The sequence below is a fragment of the Monodon monoceros genome, unplaced genomic scaffold (assembly GCF_005190385.1).
Source record: "Monodon monoceros isolate NGI ecotype Baffin Bay Population unplaced genomic scaffold, NGI_Narwhal_1 Super_Scaffold_18, whole genome shotgun sequence".
Lineage (NCBI taxonomy): Eukaryota > Metazoa > Chordata > Mammalia > Artiodactyla > Monodontidae > Monodon > Monodon monoceros.
Genome location: NW_021703774.1, coordinates 69,620,542 through 69,642,142, shown reverse-complemented (window position 1 = coordinate 69,642,142; position 21,601 = coordinate 69,620,542). Strand labels below are relative to the sequence as shown.

At 36.0% G+C, this 21,601-nt stretch overlaps 1 protein-coding gene across 1 annotated transcript in view; it reads right to left on the bottom strand.

Moving 5' to 3' along the window:
- Positions 1–21,601, bottom strand: part of ASH1L (ASH1 like histone lysine methyltransferase) — a 214,098-nt gene that overhangs the window by 153,488 nt on the left and 39,009 nt on the right.

Below are 21,601 nucleotides of genomic sequence, written 5' to 3'. Positions count from 1 at the left end.
AACTTTTACTCCTTTAACACATTCTTAATTACAATCTTGAATGAGCAGTCAAGTTCTCTCTTCATGTGAGAAGAAGAGAAAAGACAATAAAATATGTTCATATTTTCTTTAGAATGTGTTTTTATATAAAATCTTAGAGTTGAAAGTAACTTCTAAGTCATAATATAAATTGCTATCTAATGTATGAATCCTCATTATATACTTTACAAATGAATTTATCATTTCCCACAACAGTCTGTTTTACTTTTAGATAACAAAGATTTTTTTCTTCTTCACGTTTCAGCAGTTTGTTTTTTTTTTTAAATTGAGGTATAACTGACATAAAGAGTCTTTCTTAACTATAAAATACAAATGAAAGACTTGAACAAATGTAAAGACATACTATGTTTGTGGATAGGAAGATATGAAGCTGACAATTTCCCCGAAGCAAATTTATAAATTTAATGTCATCCTAATAAAAATACCAACAAGATTCTCTCAGGAATAAGAAAAGTTATAACATTCATTGGGAAAAATATATAAGCAAGAATACCTAGCAAAATCTAAAAAGAAGGGGATAACTATCAAATATTAAATTAATTTTTAATGCCTCTATCACTAAAACAGTATAGCACATGAAAAGACAAAAGATCCAATGGGCCAGGATAGAAAACCCAAAACCAAATTCATGCATATACGGAAAAGTTTTGTGTGTAAAATGGTATAATCCCTACAAAATAGAAATTGGCAATAACTAGAAAAATACCACATGCATTTATTCCTTTGACCACTTTTAGGGGATCTACCCCAAGACACACTGGCAAAAAATCTAATGTTTGCAAAAAGCTAAAAATGTACCACCATTTTAATAGCAAAACCCTAAAACAGTCTAAATGATTATCTACAGGGGATTGGCTGAATAAATCAAAGTATATCTGTACAATGGACTGCCATAAAACTGGAAAAAAAAAAGAGAAGATATCAATATATTGCTATCAAATGCTCTTTAATATGTATTATTAAATGAAAAAAAGCAAGAATTTGGACAGTGGTTATAATATGCTATCTTCTGTATAAGAAGACAGGTATATGAATATATATACATATCTGGTTATATTAAAAATAGAAGAATAAACAGAAGATTAATGAAAATAGTAACTTATGAGGGAGGAAACACAATACAACCAATATTTGATTGACTCAAAATTAAGGGGACTATCTCTTCTTTTGGACTGGACCCTTACAATTTTGCCCAAGAGGAAACTGGCTTTTCTGACAGTCTCATATTCAACTGACATATATTAAGCTTGCAATTAAAGAAACACATTTTCTTCCCATCTTGTTAAAGAAACAATATTCCCATTTTGTATTTTTACAGTTACTTTTCAAAACTTAAAAATTAAAGGCTTTATTAAGTATTTTAAAATATATTTATACCTGAAAATTGTGACACTTCCATTTTAGAACATACCTTTAAAAATCTGTCTGAACAAACTATGACTATGTACCATAGCATAGATAACGCTCACAAACAAGACTAAGTGAAAGGATACAGAATAAAAGTGTGTACTATATAACTCCATTTATATTAAGTTCACAAAGAGGCACGACTAATTATGATATTTAAAGTCAGGAAAATGGTTACCCCTGGTGTGGGGCAATGATGAGAAAGGAGCACAAGATCTTGGTGGGTGCTGGTAATGTTCCATTTCTTAAACTGAATGCTGGCTACATGGGGTGGTTGAGTTTGTGAAAATTCACTGAGTTGTTACATTTATATTTATGTTATACTTCAATAAAAGTTTATTTTTAAAATTCTGTCTGAAAGAAAAGTAGAAACATCCAGCTCCCTTAACCTGCTTAAAAGACTGTACTGAAATCTGGTTTTTCACCTTTGATGGAAATGAATATCTCAGGTTAATTAAAAGCATCCTAAAATAGTTAGTATCCCACAGTAAATGGTCTATGATTAAAGAAGGAAAAAATAAAAATTAAACAAAAAAGCACAGATAATTTGATTTTGGTTTCAAAGATTTTTTTTCGTCCAAATCCTGACACTGAATAAACTGAGTGAATGAGATAATATTAATAAGATGTTGAAAGCTACAGTTGGTACTGGTAATATTATTCTCTTACCTTTCTAAGAACCTCTTAAAATGACAACCAGTAGTAAGAGGTATCATTTTTAAGAGTATATTATGTTAGTCAATGAAAAAGATATTGTATCAAAACATCATTTTAAGCATATACTTTTCTTCAACTTGAAAACAAAGATAAAAGTATGCTCATTAGAAAAGAGGGAAGGTATAAACACTACCATCCATAAATAAACAATTTTACATTTCATATGCTTCACCATATACTCAAATACATGTACATTCTTTCATAAAAATGGGGCCAAAAATGCTTGCAGTTTCATAGCCCACTTAAACAATACGAGGAAGACACCTTTTTACACAAATAAATTGAGTCAGACTATCAATTCAATGGTTTCGTAATAGTTCAAAATTCATAAAATCAACTTCATACTGGTTGCTTTTTAAACAGCGCTGTGAGGCATGCAGGATCCTAGTTCTCTGACCAGGGATTGAACCTGTGACCCCTGCAGTGGAGGAAGCCTGGAGTCTTAACGACTGGACAGCCAGGGAAGTCCCAGTTTTCGGCTATTTCTTCTTGTAAGGAATATAATGATGAACATCCAATTATATAAATGTTTGCCTATTTGTCCAATTATTTCCTTCAGATCAACTTCTAAAAGTGGAATTGCTTGATCAAAGGGTATATACAATAGGGACTTCCCAGGTGGTCCAGTGGTAAGAATCTGCCTTCCAATGTGGGGGACGTGGGTTCGATCCCTGGTTGGGGAACTAAGATCCCACATGCCGCGGCGCAACTAAGTCCATGCACCACAAATACTGAGCCTGCGCGTGCACCGCAACTACTGAGCCTGCTTGCTCTGGAGCCCACATGCCACAACGAAGAGCCTGCACACCACAATTAAGACCTGATGCAGCCAAATAAATAAATAAAGTTCTTTAAAAAAAGGGTATATATGATAAATAGTTACACGTGTAGGACAGCTCTGCATCAAGAAAGACTTTTTTTTTTAAAGCTGTGGTTTTCTTTTTTCTTTGAAGATGTTGGGGGTAGGAGTTTATTAATTAATTTATTTATTTTTGCTGTGTTGGGTCTTCGTTTCTGTGCAAGGGCTTTCTCTAGTTGTGGCAAGCGGGGGCCACTCTTCATCACGGTGCGCGGGCCTTTCACTATCGCGGCCTCTCTTGTTGCGGAGCACAGGCTCCAGACGCACAGGCTCAGTAGTTGTGGCTCATGGGCCTAGTTGCTCCGTGGCATGTAGGATCCTCCCAGACCAGGGCTCGAACCCATGTCCCCCGCACTGGCAGGCAGATTCTCAACCACTGCGCCACCAGGGAAGCCTCAAGAAAGACTTTTTTAATGGAAAAAAGTTTATTATAAAAATTCAGAATTTATAAACACTACATTTCTGTAACCCAAGATAATACCTTGTGACTTGTGATATTCTGCATTTTTAGGCAATGATATTGCCTAAAAACAGAAACAGTAACAACTGACAACCTTGCTTCTGACGATTTTGAAATTAAACATCAGACTAACAGTATTCAGGTCAATCTTAATGTTCCCAAACCTTGACAATTGGGTGATTTGGTTATAGTTATCGTCAGAAAATACGCTCTCTCATTTACTGTTCCAATAAACTCATTGTTTTCATTTCAAACGCCATTATTTCTAGGATTAATTACTACTTGCTTTATTTTCAAATCCACTTGTTATCGTCCTGTTTTTATCAAATGGTTATCTTTTTGCCCATTTTAACCATTTCAAAATCTTTCAGATGGTTTCAATATTTCCAGCTCTTTGGTAGTGAAGTCTATGCTCATCTGTTGACTCTTTCCCTACTGTTGGTCTGTGTTCTTATACAGCTTGTAATGTTTTCTCATTATGCTATGTGAGTTTTCTTTTTGTGAATGTCAATATTCTAAATGTGAAGAAAATATTTTTTATTCCCATTGTCAGTGTTTAAGATTTTACAACCTATAGATACACTTTTGGGGCATTTCTATTTACATTTCACTTACTGCCTGGTATTATGAACAAGACATCCTGTCACATGATTTTACAGGCCTTGTATATTTTTTCAGCAGTGTAATAGCTGTTTGAGGTCCATGTCTTTTTTCTGAATTGTGAAGTTTATCATTTCTTATTTAGAAGAGCCCTTAATATTTCTGAAATAATATTTCTCTCATGTCGTACATTTGTCTCCCAATTTACTGGTTGTCCTTCTACTTCCTATTATTTTTCTTAAAAAGAAGTTAAATGTATTCAGAAACATATGAAAAACTGTACTAAGTACCACACATATTCTGTCATTTGATCCTCACAACAACCATATGATGTGGTTAATGTAATTATCCTCATTAAATTTATTTTTTTAAAAATAGGAATAGTTTAGATACTAGATTACCTGGTCAAGGTTACTTAACCATTAAGTGCTTGAAAGTATGCTTTAAACATAGTCCGATTTCATAGCTAAAGCTCTTAACCATTATAATAGATAAAATAATCTCTTTAGTTTTATAGTTGTTTTCATAGCATAATTGGAACGATCACATCCTCCTAAAGATGACAATCTTCACCACATTTTCAACTAATGTTTTTATGGTCTCATTCTTACTTTTACTTTAAATTATTTATCTATTTTGAATTTTTAAAACATAATCTGTGGGTAGAGAAGCAGCTTTTACCTGAAAAGGTTTTGTCCGTTGTTCTAAGAGTTTTTCCATTTCTCATTTCACATTCACTGATTTGAAATACATTTCTCACATATTTTTATTCATATTTGGGTCTAAGCTCTCCATTTTGCTTCACTTACATTTATGTTTATTCCTGAGCCACTAATAATATGTGGACACTTTACAGTATGTTTTAATACTTAAAAAGGCTATTTTTTCCTTTTTGTAAGCCTATAGAAATTCCTTATTTTATTTATAACATTATTGAGATATAATTCACATACCATAAAATTTACTCTTTATGAGCACAAGTTCAATGGTTTTTAGTATATTCACAGAGTTGTGCAACCATAACCATTAACTTTAGAACATTTTTGTAAGGCTCCCTGGTTGTTTTTGCATATGTATACTTCTAGATGACCTTGAGTTTCATATAAAGTTTTGAAAAACTCCACATGGCATTAACTTTATATATTAAAACAGGAAAAAACGATATCTCAACATTAACTTTAGCTCCATAATAACAAAGCAAATGTTATCTGCTTAGTCAAGCTTTTTGGTGTTACTAGATATTTATAATTTTATCCATATAGATCCTAAACACTTGCTGTCAAGTTTATTTCTAAATATTTCATAAATACTATTACTTTTGTGAATAATTTTTTTGTTACATTTTCTAACTCTAAACTGACAGTATTCAAGAACACTACTGATTTAATTTACTTTATAATCTTGAATTCTTGCTTCGTCAGGAATTCATTTTTTCAACAAATAGTTTTAAGTACCATTGTTTAAGTGCTAGGAATAACAGTAATGGAAAAAAAAATCTCCTTCACTGCGGAGATTTTATTCTAATGCATGATAGGGGTAGAGGCAATAAAAAGATAGATGAAATATTCAGTATATCAGATGGTGAAATAGGCTATGGAGAAAATCAGAGAGTATAGAAGAAGAGGAAAGACTAGGATTGGAAAGGATTTGCAATATTAAAACATGTTGTCAGGGGCCTTCCCTGGTGGCGTAGTGGTTAAGAATACATCGGCCAATGTAGGAGACATGGGTTAGACCCCTGGTCCGGAAAGATCTCACATGCCGCGGAGCCCGTGCACCACAACCACTGAGCCTGCGCTCTAGAGCCCGCAAGCCAGAACTACTGAAGCCCGTGTGCCTAGAGCCCGTGTTCTGCAACAAGAGAAGCCACCGCAATGACAAGCCCACGCACTGCAACAAAGAGTAGCCCCCGCTCACCGCAACTAGAGAAAGCCCACGCACAGCAACAAAGACCCAATGCAGCCAAAAAATAAATAAAATAAATAAAAAAACACGTTGTCAGGAGAGTCCTGATTGAGGTTACATTTGTGCAGAACCCCAAAGGAGGAGTCTATGTAGCTGCCTGAGAAAAGAACGATACTAAAAAGAGGAAACAGCAGGAGCAAAGGCCCTGAGGCAGGAACTTACCTCATATTGATAAATTCAAGGAATCCAGGTTTGCCAGAGTAATCAAGGGAAGAGTGGTCAGGCAGAAGGTAGGGGGACAGACTTTTTTTTTAATCCAAGAGAGGGGAAGCCATTGGAAGCTTTTATGTAGAGGAGGTATGTGACCTAATTCTTCATTCAACAAATATTTACTGGGTACCCACTCACTGTTGGAAATAAAACAAAGAACAATAAAGACAAAAATCTCTACTCTCACAAAGCTTACATTTTAGTGGGAAAGACAATAAAGAAAAACAATAAACTTTTAAAATATTACTTGTTGGAAGGTGTTAATTGCTATGGGAAAAAGAAAAACAAATTGAGAGTGCTGTGAGAGAGTTTGCAAAATTGAGTTAGGTGACTGGACTAGGCCTCAATGATCAGGTAACATCTGAGCAAAGACATGAAGTGAGAAAGTTATCTACAGGAACATCAAGCATGCTAATGTGGCAGGACTTAAGCAACTGACTCAGGGAGAATAGAATATGTGACCAAAAAGAGTTATTATTATCACGGAGGGCCTTTAGGCCATTATAAAGGCTTCAGCTTTTACTCTGAATAAAATGGAAAAGCACTAAAAGATTTTGAACAGAAGAGTGATATTTCACTTACATCTTCAAATATTCCCTCCCTCTAGCTGCTCTCTTCATAAAGCTATAAGGATTTAAGGGTAATAGCATGGAGTCTTGTTAGCAATCTATTACAGTTTTCTAGACAAGAGATGATAGTGACTTGGACTAGGGTAGAAACAGTGGAAGTGCTGAAAAGGTAACAAAGACTGTAGTTGGAGGAGAGTTGAAAATGACTATGAGGAGTTCAGTTTTGGACATGTTAAAACTGAAATGTGTTCTAAACATCCAAATAAAGAGGTCTGAACAGGAAGATCCAAATTTGAAAGACAACAGCTTATAGATATTTAAAACCTTGAGCCTGGTTCACATAACCAGGTGAGGGTTGATTAATGGAATATTTACAAATGGAATATTTCCTGCCATATCAATAAACAAAGGATGTCACAGTCACCAATGACTGCAGCCCTCCAACGTGAGCTGGTAAGCCCTGACGAAACTCAGGGCTGAAAAGAATACCTGCCATCTAGCAGCCATCAGACTGCAGCCACTCCCTGTGGTGAGCCCTGAGGAAACTGAGGATGTGAAAATACAGGCCCCAGATAGCTCAGGTGCATATCAAAGGAATGATTTTAGTGAGCCCAGACTCTTGCATCTTCCCATATATAGAAAAGGGCTAAATTCCTTAACTTGAGATATCTGGTTTTAACAATAATCTTTTGATGTTCCCAATTACCTGCTCTTTGTTGCAAAACTCCTATACATCCTGGCTCCTCCCCTTACCTCCTCGGAGCAGCAGTTTCTCAGTTATCTGAAACGCTGCAGTCCTTGTTTTGCCCCAAATAAAACAACTCTCACGTTCTGTATATATATTTTTTAAGTCAACAGGGTGAATATAAACAGAAGAGTAGAGAATTAAAGACTAACATTGAGGCATTACAACATTAAAAGATCAAGAAGATGAAGAACTAGCAAAAGACTGAGGAGGCCAGAAGGCAGCAACAAGAGGGAGGGGGGAAAAGGCAGAGTGAGTGAACATGTGGTACCTTGGAAATGAAGTAAAAAAAGTTATTTCCAAGAGTGATGACTGCCAACTGCTGCTGACAGATCAAACAAATGAAAACACGTATTTGTTTGTTGGATTTAGCATTGTGGCATGGGGATGGTCACTGGTAACCATGCAAAGGCAGTTTCTATAAAGTACAAGAGCAAAAACGTGGGAATTCCCTGGCGGTCCAGTGGTTAGGACTCCACACTTCCACTGCTGGGGACCTGGGTTCAATCCCTGGTCGGGGAACTAAGATCCCACAATAACATGATTGGAATGGGTTTAAAAGAGAATGGGCAGAGAGAAATCTAAAGAACAGCAAGGAAACAGAAATAAGGAGGCAGAGCTAGAAGATAAAGTAGAATCAAAGTAGTTTCTTTTTTTTTAATGTGGAAAATAATGCCATCTTTTTATTCTCAAATGAAATATAGCAGTGAAAAAGAAATGAAAAGCCATACAGCCTTTAAGTTTAATACATATGTGTGTATGTATATACATGAAATCATTTCATCATTCATCCTCTGATACAAAATACACTTCTCATGTACTAAATTCTCGTACATACTTGGTTCTATTGATAGATACTCCATTCTGGGTCATTAATTTTCTCTCTATCCATGCACCAATACCACAGTGTTCTAACCATTTTAACTTTAATTATCTGATAAGTCTTATTCCTATATGTTACTGTTCTTTTCAGAAGTGTCTTGACTACTCTTGCTTATTTTTCCATATAAATTTTCTAAGCAACGCACCTGGTGCCAAAAAAATATGTATTACTTTAATTTTGATTGTTAAATTTGCAAACACCCTGAAGAAGTGAAAGGAGGGACTTGAACAGATATTTGTACACTGATGCTCACAGCAGCATTACTCACAAACAGCCAAAAGGTGGAAGCAACTCCACTGACAGATGAATGATAACATGTGGTATATATATGTACAATGGATTATTATTCAACTTTAGAAAGGAAATTTTGACACATGCTACAACAAGGATGAACCTCAAGGACATTATGCTCAATGAAATAAGACAGTCACAAAAATTCAAATACTATATGATACCACTTGTATGAGATACCTAGAGTATTAAGTCAAATTCAAAGAGTCAGGAAGTAAAACGGCTGTTACCAGGGGCTATGGGATGGGGGGAATAGGGAGTCACTATTTAACAGGAATTAACAGAATTTCAGTTGGGGAAGACTGAAAAAGTTCTGGAGATGGATGGTGTGTGAATGTACTTAGTGCTCACAGAACTGTACATGTAAAAAAGGTAAATCTGACGTTATGTATATTTTACCACAATAAAAAAAGTGCAATTAAATTTTGGGACAACGGACACCTTTATGATTTTTTTATTCAACATTTTAAGCTTTTCTATTTGTTCAAAATTCACTAGTGTTTTGAAGCTTTCTTCCTTTAAATATTAAACCCTGATAGTTAAGTTTATTCCTAGATATTTCATCTCTTTCCTAATGGAATCTCTTCTTCTAACTTCTGTTTATTTGTATGAAGGCTACTGATTTCTCATTTATTTCTCTATTAGTCAATTACCTCACTGAATTCTCTTATTTTTTTTTGACTGATTCTCTTGCGATTTCAAGGTATATAACATCACTTGCAAGTAACAGTAGTTTTACCTTTTCTATTTTTATCCTTCTAATTCCTATTTTCTAATTTTATTAACTAGTATCTCATTAACATTATTAAATACCAGTGATGAAAAAGGGTATTCTCTTCATCGACAGTCTAATGAGAATGCCCTGGTGTCCCCTCATTAAGCATTATACATATGTGTATACATATATATGTGTACATATATACATTTATATTTTTACATACATTATATATTTTTACATATTTCTATTTGACACATTAAGGAAATACCTATTTTATTTTTTAACTATTAGTATAATTAATTATAGTAACATAGTTCCTAGTATTGTACTCCTTTGGATTCCTGGGGAAAAAACACAGTTCATAATGGTATATAGCTCTATTGTAGATTCACATGTAATTATATGAAACAGAGGTCCAGTATACCCTTTACCCAATTCCAAAAGGATTGCTTGTGTTGTCCTTTTATAATGCATAGCTCTTTTAATGTGCTGCTGAAATTGTATGCGGGTAGTTTACTTAGCATTTTGCATCATAATGCCTACATATGAGGAAAAGAAAATTTTAAGCCCATATTCTTTAACTCAGGAAAGTATAACTGAAGTCAGAGATTGTCAGCCTTAGCTATCAGTTGTTAATGACACGGAATGCCTTAAGAAGACAAGCACAGAGATATCACAACATTCAGTAAAGATAAGTGAATATTTATGAACTTGTTTCTATAAAGTGTAAAGCAAATCTATTCTGTATCTTCCCAAATTGAGATATGCTTAATTAAGCCTTTTTGGTAAGACAGGCAAAAGACTTTGCTCTGACATTTAAAGATTTAAAGTTCCAAGGAATTATTTGTAACCTTGAGACTAAAATGAAGTCATTATAGAACTATACAGACTGTTTACTATAAAAGATAAGTTTTTATCACTAAAAATTATCAATGTATATTCTTAAGCAGTGATATAATTAAATAACAGAGTAATATACCTTCAATTAATTCAACAAATATAAAAGGGACTGTGTGTAGTCCTCCTTGTATATGTATTTAAAAGTAAGCTAAAGTGAACCTTACCTGTATTCAGAAGAACCTGAATTTTTGCTTAAGCAAGATTATTTTGTAGTTTCCCTTTTTGTGCTATCTTTGTAAGTTTTTAGGATTAATTTTATACTCATTTTTCTTCCTTTCGTATGCTCTGAAACATTTAAATCATTTTGAAATTATCTTTCCCTGAAGTTTTACAGAATTAAACTAAAGCCATCTAAGACCAGCATTTTTTGACAACAGTAGTAGCTTTTTGAGGGACTTCTCCATTATATTTATGGTGATTGGTCAGTTAAAATTTTCTGATTTCTGAACTCAGATTTAGTAAATTATCCTTTAAAAATCATTTTCACTTTTCACATTTATTTGCATAAAATTAAAAGCAGACAAATTTCTTATAGTTTCCTTTTAACTTCCACTGTATCTGGAATTATTTGCCCTTTAGCACTACTTATTTTATATATTGTTTTCCCTCATTTTTCTTTATTTCCAGGTTAGGCTTGCTAAATATGTTTCATTTCCCCCCAAAGGAACCACTATTTGGAGAGTTACCGCCTTTGTTTTCTAGCTCACTTCTGCCTTCATGTTTCTCAAACAGTCTTCTTTTCTTAGGATTATTTTGTTCTCTTGGTAACTACTGAGTTGAATGATTTATTCCATTTATTTTTATTATTTTCCTTTTAATTAATATAATTAATATTTAAAGGTATCTTCCCTTTAAATACAGCTTACCATGAAAATCAAAAGTTATTTTGTTTATTTTCTACAAATTCTGAGATCTGGTAATTTCCAGACCATAAAGTTTTTTGTTTTTTTTTTTTAATTTTTTTAAATTTATTTATGGCTGTGTTGGGTCTTCGTTTCTGTGCGAGGGCTTTCTCTAGTTGCGGCAAGTGGGGGCCACTCTTCATCGCGGTGCATGGGCCTCTCACTATCGCGGCCTCTCTTGCTGCAGAGCACAGGCTCCAGACGCGCAGGCTCAGTAATTGTGGCTCACGGGCCTAGTTGCTCCGCGGCATGTGGGATCTTCCCGGACCAGGGCTCGAACCCGTGTCCCCTGCATTGGCAGGCAGATTTTAAACCTCTGCGCCACCAGGGAAGCCCACCATAAAGTTGTTTTTTTTTTTTTTTTTTTTTCGGTACGCGGGCCTCTCACTGTTGTGGCCTCTCCCGTTGCGGAGCAACAGGCTCCGGACGTGCAGGCTCAGCGGCCATGGCTCACGGGCACAGCCGCTCCGTGGCATGTGGGATCTTCCCGGACCGGGGCACGAACCCGTGTCCCCTGCATCGGCAGGCGGACTCTCAACCACTGCACCACCAGGGAAGCCCCACCATAAAGTTTTTAATATCTGTTTTTTATTACTTTCTAGTTTTTCTGCATTGTGATCAGAAAATATTATTTTTACTTCTTGTGGTAGCTTACTGTATGTATGTTCAGTTTTTGTGAGTGTCCATCTGTTATGGACTGAACTGCATAACCCCAAATTCAAATGTAGAAGCCCTAATGCCCATGTGACTGTATTTGGAGAGAGGGCCTTTAAGGAGGCCTTTACTTAAGGTTAAATGAGGTCATAAAAGTGGGTCCCTACTCCAATAAAAATGGTGTCCTTATAAGAAGAGCGAGAACACTCAGGTATCTCTTTTGTTACACTTGGCCATGGGAGGAAACAGTGAGAAAGTGGCTGTCGCTAAGCCAGGAAGAGAGCCCTCATCAGAAACCAATGCTGATGGCAAATCGATCTTGGACTCCCAGACTCCAGAACTGTGAGTTCTGTTTCCTGTTTTTAACTACCTGGTCTGTGATATTTTGTTAGGACAACCCTAGTAGACTAATAGTACACTATCGTATTTTGTTATTTAAAAAACTTTTATTGCAGTATAGTTGATTTACAATGTTGTGTTAGTTTCTGCTGTATAGCAAAGTGAATCAGTTATACCATATTTTGTTACTCTGACCTTTCACAGCCTGAACATTTTTTTTTAACTAGGTGGAATGTGCTTGTTTTTTTGTTGCATTAAAAAATCTGGAACATGTATATTTCTGTTCTAGAGAAGTTCAAAAGACTAACATAATATACTTAGCCTTCAATATTTGCTGACTCTACTATTAGCAGTGATTAAATTACCATATTCTTCCTGTTACTGCCTCACTATCCAATTAGACATATTCTTTTTACTGTATCAGTTTTTTACTGTATCAGTTTTATCAACTTCAAATGACACTGACTCCTACTATAATAAAGAAATCAGTACATACTTAAATGACTTCATTTTCTCTCTCATTTCCACATTGTATATTAATTTACAAACCAACAGCAGTCCCTTTGTTTAGCCTTTCCATTCCTCTGTGGCTAATAAAAAGATTAAAGGTTGTTTTCTAGAGTTTCTTGAAGAATGAGAAAAACATTCCCTGATTTCAAGTGTTCAAAAATGTTTGTCACTATCATTTTGGTATAGATGAACTGTCCAATTTGAGGACATTATGGATTTTGCTCCACTGTTCTTTGGTTCTGGATTTTGATGTTTGAGAACATCTTGAATTTTATCCTTACGAAGTAATTTCATCCTTTGATCTGGCTCACAAAGAGATTCTTAGCTTTACTGATAAAGTCTAATAATAATTGTTTACATGAATTTTCTGTTATTTGTGAAAAATGCCCTTACATTATGGCTTAAAGACTGATCTAAATCAATATTTCTGCCTTCTTCTTTAAAGATATCAATTATGCATATGTTGTATTTTCTTTTTTTTCCCATATATATCACACTTCTCCCATCCTTTTGAACTTTGGTCATTTCCATTTTGTTCCTTCTTTCTCACTGTTTTCACATGTGCTGCTTTTACTTTTATATAATTGATTTTTTTCCCTCTATTTGTGTCCTTGGGTGCCTTTAGAGGTCTCTCCTGTTTCCTAAGCTCTTGTATTGTTGTTTTACCCTTCATCATTTTCATGAAGGTGACTTTATGTTTTTATAATTCCCAGCAAAATATCTGGAAACAGTATCTTACTAAATCTGCAATCTATCCTGCTAAAACATGTTGAGGAAGCGCTATTATGAATTGGCAGTTATTTCCTCTCAGTATTTGAAGATATAATTGATTTCCTACTTTCCTTTAATCAATGTTTAAAGGCCTAATATTGGCTTAACTGTCATTCCTTTATCTAATTCTCATTTTTTTTTTGGATTTTTTGTCTTTGATACTCTACAGACTCACTAAGATGTGTCTCAGTGTACATATAGCTTTATTAATCCTTTTCAGAACTTGTCCTTCATAAATAATCAATTCTGGAAAATTACCTGGCAAATATTACATCTCCTCAATTATTCTTCAGGACTCCATTAGAACATACTGGACTTCCTATTACCATCCTTTATCGTCTCTTTATTCTTCCTATTATATTTGACATCTCTGGATCAGCTACATTCTAGGTAATTTTCTCAATGCTATTTTCTAGTTCACTATTCTCTCCACAGCTGTGTCTAAATCGGATGCTTAAACTAATTATTCACTGTTTTTAATGTCAATGTCAACGAATGCATTTTTCATCAAGAAAATAGTTTTCACATCTAGAATACATATTTCATTGGCTTCTTTTTGAAAATCTGCCTGGACATTTTTTTTGTGTGTGTGTGGCTGTGTTGGGTCTTTGTTGCTATGCGCAGCCTTCTCTCTGGTTGCAGGGAGTGGGGGCTACTGTTCGTTGCAGTTTGCAGGCTTTCCATTGCAGTGACTTCTCTTGTTGTGGAGCATGGGCTCGGCTCTGGGTGCATGGGCTTCAGCAGTTGTGGTACGCAGGCTCAGTAGTTGTGGCTTGCGGGCTCTAGAGTGCAGGTTCAGTAGTTATGGCACACAGGCTTAGTTGCTCTGCAGCATGTGGGATCTTCCCAGACCAGGGCTGGAACCTGTGTCCCCTGCATGGGCAGGCAGATTCTTAACCACTGCGCCATCAGGGAAGTCCCTCGATAACTTTGCTTTTTCATTTTGAATTGTGAGCTCTTCTTAAGAGGTGGCTCACTGAGGGTACAGACCCTGAAGAATCCTAGTTCCGACTGCCCACCTTGAATAGGCTTAGAATAAATTGGAGGTAAATTTTTAGTCCTTCTCTAGGTAGGGGTAATTTTTCCGGGAGAAAGGTAACAAGAAATATATAAAGGAAAAGACTGAGATGTATTTTTTAAAAAAATAACAACAAAAAAACCCTCCAATATCTCAAAAAATAAATAAATAAAAGATATTATTAATTAATACTTGAAGGCAGATTTTTTACCAAGTTTGACTTCAGTCTCAGGAAAGCCAAACCACCAAATACTTATTCCTGGGAATTCGCTGGCAGTCCAGTGGTTAGAACTCCATGCTATCACTGCCAAGGGCCACGCTGCGTGGCCAGAAAAATAAAATAAGTAAATGCTTATTTCCATGTTATTTCTGGCATCACAAAACTTGTGAATAATCAACATGATAGAATAGATTACTACCAATTATAATTAGTTTAACATTGTTAGTAATACAAACAAGGCATGCCACTCAGATTTATGGTATTATTTGAATTTTCACTTTCAAATACAGGTGAGCATTCTATTTGAAACATGGAGTGAAGAATTTCCTTATGGTTATCATGTGGTAACATTTAATAAAGAAGTTGAGGTATAGGTGTTACTGTAAAACTATAACTAGTACTGAAATACTTATGATTATAAAAGCTGTTAATTTCATGGTCTAAAATAAAAACTATCACATACTTAAATAAACGAGGAAACTGACTGGCAATATAAATATTAAGAGTGTGTTATCTAGATGTGTATAAACATTATTTTAAGATTAAGTAAATAAATGCTGCCGTGGAGCAACTAAGCCCGTGTGCCACAACTACTAAGCCTGCGCTCTAGAGCCTGCAAACCACAACTACTGAAGCCCACGCACCTAGAGCCCGAACTCTGCAACAAGAGAAGCCACCACAGTGAGAAGCCCACTCACCACAATGAAGAGTAGCCTCCACTTGCCGCAACTGGAGAAAGCTCACATTCAGCAACAAATACCCAACGCAGACAAAAATAAATAAATATATTAAATAAGTAAATAAATGCTAATAAAATTTAAACAATCATATAAGACAGAATAATAAGAACTGCATTTATATCATAATTTTTATGATTTATTATTTTATCTGCGTCAGGTCTTAGCTGCAGCACGTGGGATCTTTTTATTGAGGCACGTGGGATCTTTCATTGAGGTGCGTGAGCTCAGCAGTTGTGGTGCAAGGGCTTAGTTGCTCCATGGCATGTGCGATCTTAGTTCCCCGGCCAGGGATCGAACCCGCATCCCCTGCATTGGAAGGCAGAATCTTTACCCCTGGACCACCAGGGAAGTCCTCTATATCATAATTCTAATCTTCCTAAAATTTTAGTACACTAAGCTAAATAACATTAAACGTATTAACCTTTAAGTGAAGTATTTTACTCTCAGCAATCCTTGAGCCTTTCAAGAAAATTACTATTTGGGAATTATTCACATTGTGGGAAAATTAAATAAAAGCAAAACGTCAATTTGGCTCAAAATTTCACAAGAGAAACTCCAAAATAAATCATCTTTATCCACTATAATTCAACTTTAATCTAGACATAGTAAGAAATAGTATAAAAAAGAAGAAAATGTTAAAGAAGAACAAAACATCTTAAACAAGGGTTATTCTCACTCCATACAAAAAAATTAAATGCCTTAAAAGGTCTTTATGGAGATGATTCATGAGGCGTAAAATTTAAATAAGCTTTTTGAAGTGTTTCTACAAACCGCCAATCATTCTCTGTAGTTGATGACAAAAAAATTTTCAGATTTGCTCAAGTTGCAAAGTTCTTTTGAGAAAACATTTTATTGAAAAACTTGTTCCTAATATCTCACTCTGCTGTGAACAAAATGTTAATGATATAATATGCTACTTCTGTATCTCATACATCAGACATGCATGCTTGACAGCAAGGGATGATAAAATTAAAATTCTGTTTTGATTGTTTGCTGAAAGATATCTGCAAGTCACATGCCATAACAACAGAATGAATCTGACTGAAAAAAAAATTTGTATAGAATAGGAAAATCAGTTAAAAAAAAAGGAAAAATAATTTAAATTATTATTTGATATTGATATCAGAACAATCACAGTGAAGTTTATGAGCTCCTAACTTATGATTTGGGAATTAAGAATAGGATGTTTTGCTCACGTCCTCAAGTTGTGTGTTTAGAGAATTATAGCATAGAATTTCAGTTACAGAATTAGTCTGTAAACAGAAATACAGTAGGCTATTTTCATCATTCTTGCTATACTAAGAGATTCTGAAGTTAACTTGTCATGTACTTAAATTAATGAAACAGAAAGGGATAGCCTTATTACATGTTAAAAAAGAGCACCTGAACACAGGAAAGCTTTAAAGTTACACTCTATAGATAACAATATCAACACAGGAAAACTTATTCAAAGTAGTTTGTTTACTGGAACCCACTAAAACAGTGATGTGCCTTATATATTCATTTTTACATGATATGTGCTGGAAAGTTCCTCCTATCATTCTATTATTACGTGGAAGATTTTGAAACTAGTCTGCATACAATGAAAGCTGAGATGTAGATGGAAATTCACAATTTCGTCCTCTTGTAAACCAATTATATACAATTCTATTTGCAATGTTTGTTGATTACAGGTTTATGGAGAAGCTTGGAGGTTACCATTCTGTCCTAACAACAAGTGAAAAGTTAAACAAACTTAAAAATCAACCATTTATATCCATAATAGAAGTGAGGTCACAGAGCAAACTACTGCCCCCAAAACTGCAGTGACTGACAGAGAATCATCATTTACCAGAGCAGAAACCCATGAGCTGAGACCCTGGTGGAATGAGTGAGCGCTAGGGTAGGGAAACCTGAACTCTGACAAATTGCTCAATGTACACAAGTTTGAGAGCTGAAAACTCCAGGAGGACTCAGTTATTGTGATTCTCCCACAGTTTTATGAGTTTTATCTCCTGGATCTCTAAGAGGTTCACAAGATGAGAAAAGTCCCCTCTTAATTCCCGCTGTGGGAGGGGAAAATGAACCACTTTGAAATATGCCACACCATTTGGTTCCTAACAAGGTCTGCCCTCAGGAGAAACTATTAACCAGAGCCTAACCTGCTGGGATTTAACAAAGCCTAACTGATCTGGGGGAGGAAATGATCCAACTCTAGCCCACTCTAGCTATCCTGTCCTACCTAAGAGGGGAGGGGGCACCGAGAAGTATCTGTGAAGTTTACAGTCTAGAGGTACAGGCTAACCAAAAGATTGAGACCTAATCATAGGACTAAAGACTGTCTTCTTAGCTACAAATGAGCAAAACTAAGAATTACATCCAACTTCTCCTCGGAAACCATGCAAGCAAGAAGAGTGGAGTGAAATATTTAAAGTGTTGGAAGAAGAAAAATAACCTAGAATTCTGTAACCTGTGAAATTATCCTTTACAAGTGAAGAAGAAACAAAGACTTTGTCTAACAAACAAAAATTGAGGGCATTTGTTGCCAGTAGACTTGTCTTGCAAGGTATTAAAAGAAGTTCTTTAGCGCTTCTCTGGTGGCGCAGTGGTTAAGAATCCGCCTTGCAATGCAGGGGACACGGGTTCGAACCCTGGTCTGGGAAGATCCCACATGCCGAGGAGCAACTAAGCCTGCGAGCCACAACTACTGAGCCTGCGAGCCACAACTACTGAGCTCGTATGCCACAACTACTGAAGCCCGCGTACCGCAGCAAGAGAAGCCACCTCAGTGAGAAGCCCGCGTATCTCAACGGAGACCCAGTGCAGCCAAAATTAAATAAAATTTAAAAAAAAAAAAAAAAAAAAAGAAATTCTTTAGAGAGAAGGAAAATGACATAGGTCAGAAACTTGGATCTACATAAAGAAAAAAAGACCACTGGAGAAGAAAAAGTGAAGGTAAAATAAAAACTTTTCTTTTTCTTATTCTCTCTTTTTTTTTGGCTGCACCGCATGGCATGTGGGATCTTAGTTCCCCCACCAGGGACTGAACCCATGCCCCCTGCAGTAGAAGCACAGAGTCCTAACCACTAGACTAGACCACCAGGGAATTCCCTACTTTTCTTATTCTTAATTGATCTAACAGAAAACAGTGTATTTAAAATAATAATAGCAACAACATATTCAATAATGTATGATGTGTACGTATATCCTTGTGTATAACTGAAATGAATGACAGTAATGATACAAGAGACAAGGAATGAAAGGGAGGAGTTTGTGTTATTTTATTATTATAAGGTATCTGTGAAGCAATACAGGGTTATTTTAAAGTGGACTTAGATTAGTTGTAAATGTATACTGCAAACTCTAGGACAAGCACTAAAAACTGTAAAGAAAAATGCTTATGGACAAATTTTTCCCAAGTGATTGTATGGAACATAAATGACTTACAGAACTATGTTAAAAATTAGAGCTATAAGTAAGGCAAGAATCTTAAGTCTACTTATGAAAATATTCAGAAAACATCTTCAAGAAATGTGCAAAGAAGGGCTTCCCTGGTGGTGCAGTGGTTGAGAGTCCGCCTGCCGATGCAGGGGACACGGGTTCGTGCCCTGGTCCGGGAAGATCCCACATGCCGCGGAGCGCCTAGGCCTGTGAGCCATGGCCACTGAGCCTGTGCGTCTGGAGCCTGTGCTCCGCAACGGGAGAGGCCACAACAGTGAGAGGCCCGTGTACCGCAAAAAAAAAAAAAAAAAAAAAAAAGAAAGAAAAGAAATGTGCAAAGGTTAAGTTTGTGACATACAATCAAAGAGAGAACCAAAACATCTGAGAATGGGGGTTGGGGGAGGAGTCCCAAAATAAATTATTAAAGAAAATTTAATATATAGATAATTAAGTCAAGTATTTTAATATAAAATCACAAAATTTTTCTTTTCAAAAGCAGACCACTATGGGCTTTTCTTAAATTACAAAGCCATTAATCAGGTGCTGCACTTGAACTCTATATTCTGGACTGAAGCCCAAAATCAAGCTCATTCTTACTATATCGCCCCTATTACAATCAAGAGTCAACCAAAACATATTACTACAGGAAGTTTAATTCCTTCAGAAAATATTATAGTAAAAGCATAGTAATAATAATATGGAGTAGCTCTTCTTGTTACTGAATATAATTTAAGGAACATTTAGATGCCAATCTGTCCCAGGTATCAACAGCAGAGGAAACAAAGTCTTCTGATTCTTCTTTACACCTCGTTTATTCCTAAAGTGTAAAATCACCACCACAGCACATATCTAAATTAATCTATACTCTTTCTCTCAGGATTTCTCCCCCCAAATCCCTATCCACTAATTGGGAAAGAGGGGCAATTTAGAACAATGTTTTCAGTGGTTTAGACTCACAAAGTGAGGTCAGGCAGGAAGAAACGTCTCTTTCATCATGTGTTCAACCTTTTGTTCCTACTCATGAAGTTTCATAAAAGTTTGTTATCTCATCATATAGGGCCTTTAATTCTGATGTCTCCCCAAAACTCTTCATTCATTTCTCTGCAGCTGTACCTCAGAATTTGTTAGCAATGTGCACGTATGGAGCAGTCTATATGTGAGCATCTCTGGAATGATTTACAGTCAATAAAATGAAATAAAGATATGAACAGACAACCATAAAAAGCAGCATGTGAATTAGTGAGTCAACGTGATGATACTTAGGCTTAATTCTCTGGTACTAAGGAAGTTATGCCTTCTATCAATTTGTTTCAATAATGACTTTTTCCATTAGCAAGATCAACAATGAAATGAGAAACATTCACATTTACCATACCTCATTATGTACACCATTAAAACAAACCATAATAGAGACTCAAGCACATATCCCTAACATGCTACACTTTAAAAGAAAGTGAACTGCTCAATCAGCCAGAAGCAGCACTGATTAGAGAAGTTTCTACTACAAAATGAAAGCAAGAATTGAGGCTGAACCTGATGAAACTAATTATGGTAGTTTTAATCTTCCTGGTACCTTGATAACAGAAGCCATACAGTGCAATAGAAGAGATCTACTCTTCCCCTCCATTTATGGAAGCGTATGCTTCTACAATTGATGGTATTTTGGGAAAAGAGTGGCACCTTCCTCGTTTTGTCTCCAAGGCTTAGGGCAGATCGTGGCTGCCCCATTAGCAGTCTGTTTTGTGTGTGTTAAAGGGAGAAAAGAAGGCTTTACTGAAATGTGAAGATCTGGGAGAATTTGCATAATAGCCTCTGCCCTGGAGAAGCTGGGCTCTATGCCAACCGTTCTCTTCTTCTCTACTACAAAATAATTCTAGCTCAAGCAGCTTCCAAAGCAAACAATCAGTATGAAGGTAAGACAACAGAATTCCAGTGGGATAATGCAGACTTGTACTCTGGACCTTTTCATAAGTTGGTATAAGACTACACTCACAGATGGCACTCAGCTCAAAAGTTACAGGTAAAAAGAATGTGACCATCTTCTATTTAGCAAGTCTCAAATTCACTGATAAGAGCTAAGGAGCCTAAACACAAAGAAAACTGGTTGAAAAAAAAAAGGCACTGGGTAAACATAAACCAGATAGCAGTAAGGATAAAACAGTTTCACGTGGGCTCATCTGGAGACAAAGTCTCCCTAAAACCAAGTTCATACTGAGTTTATGACTATCTGAGTTTATCTCTCTATCCAAAACTTTATTCCCTTTCTTGTCCCACCCCTGTTCCCCTCAGGACTGAGGACTGAGGAGTACCAAAGAAAAGGGGGTACTGAAACCAAGCAGGACCCTGTGGAGCCTTCCTGGGTACAAAAGCACCTCCGTGTCCCTGTTTCTTGTTTGTAGGGGAAAAAAAGTCTCCTAGGCTTCCAGGAGTTCCAAAGAGTAGGCTCAAGCAGTTAACGATTAGGGCAATAGGGTCACAGGGATTAGGGCAATAGGGTCACAGGATTCCTAGTTCCTCCTGAAGGGATACAGATAACAATCTGGTGTATATCTCTGAGTTGTTCTTTAAAAACTAAGACGCCCCACCCAGGTGGAAGATGGTGACTACATGCTGACCACAAGCATTACAGACCCCAGACTGGCTGGAAAAAGAAGGCTGGGATTT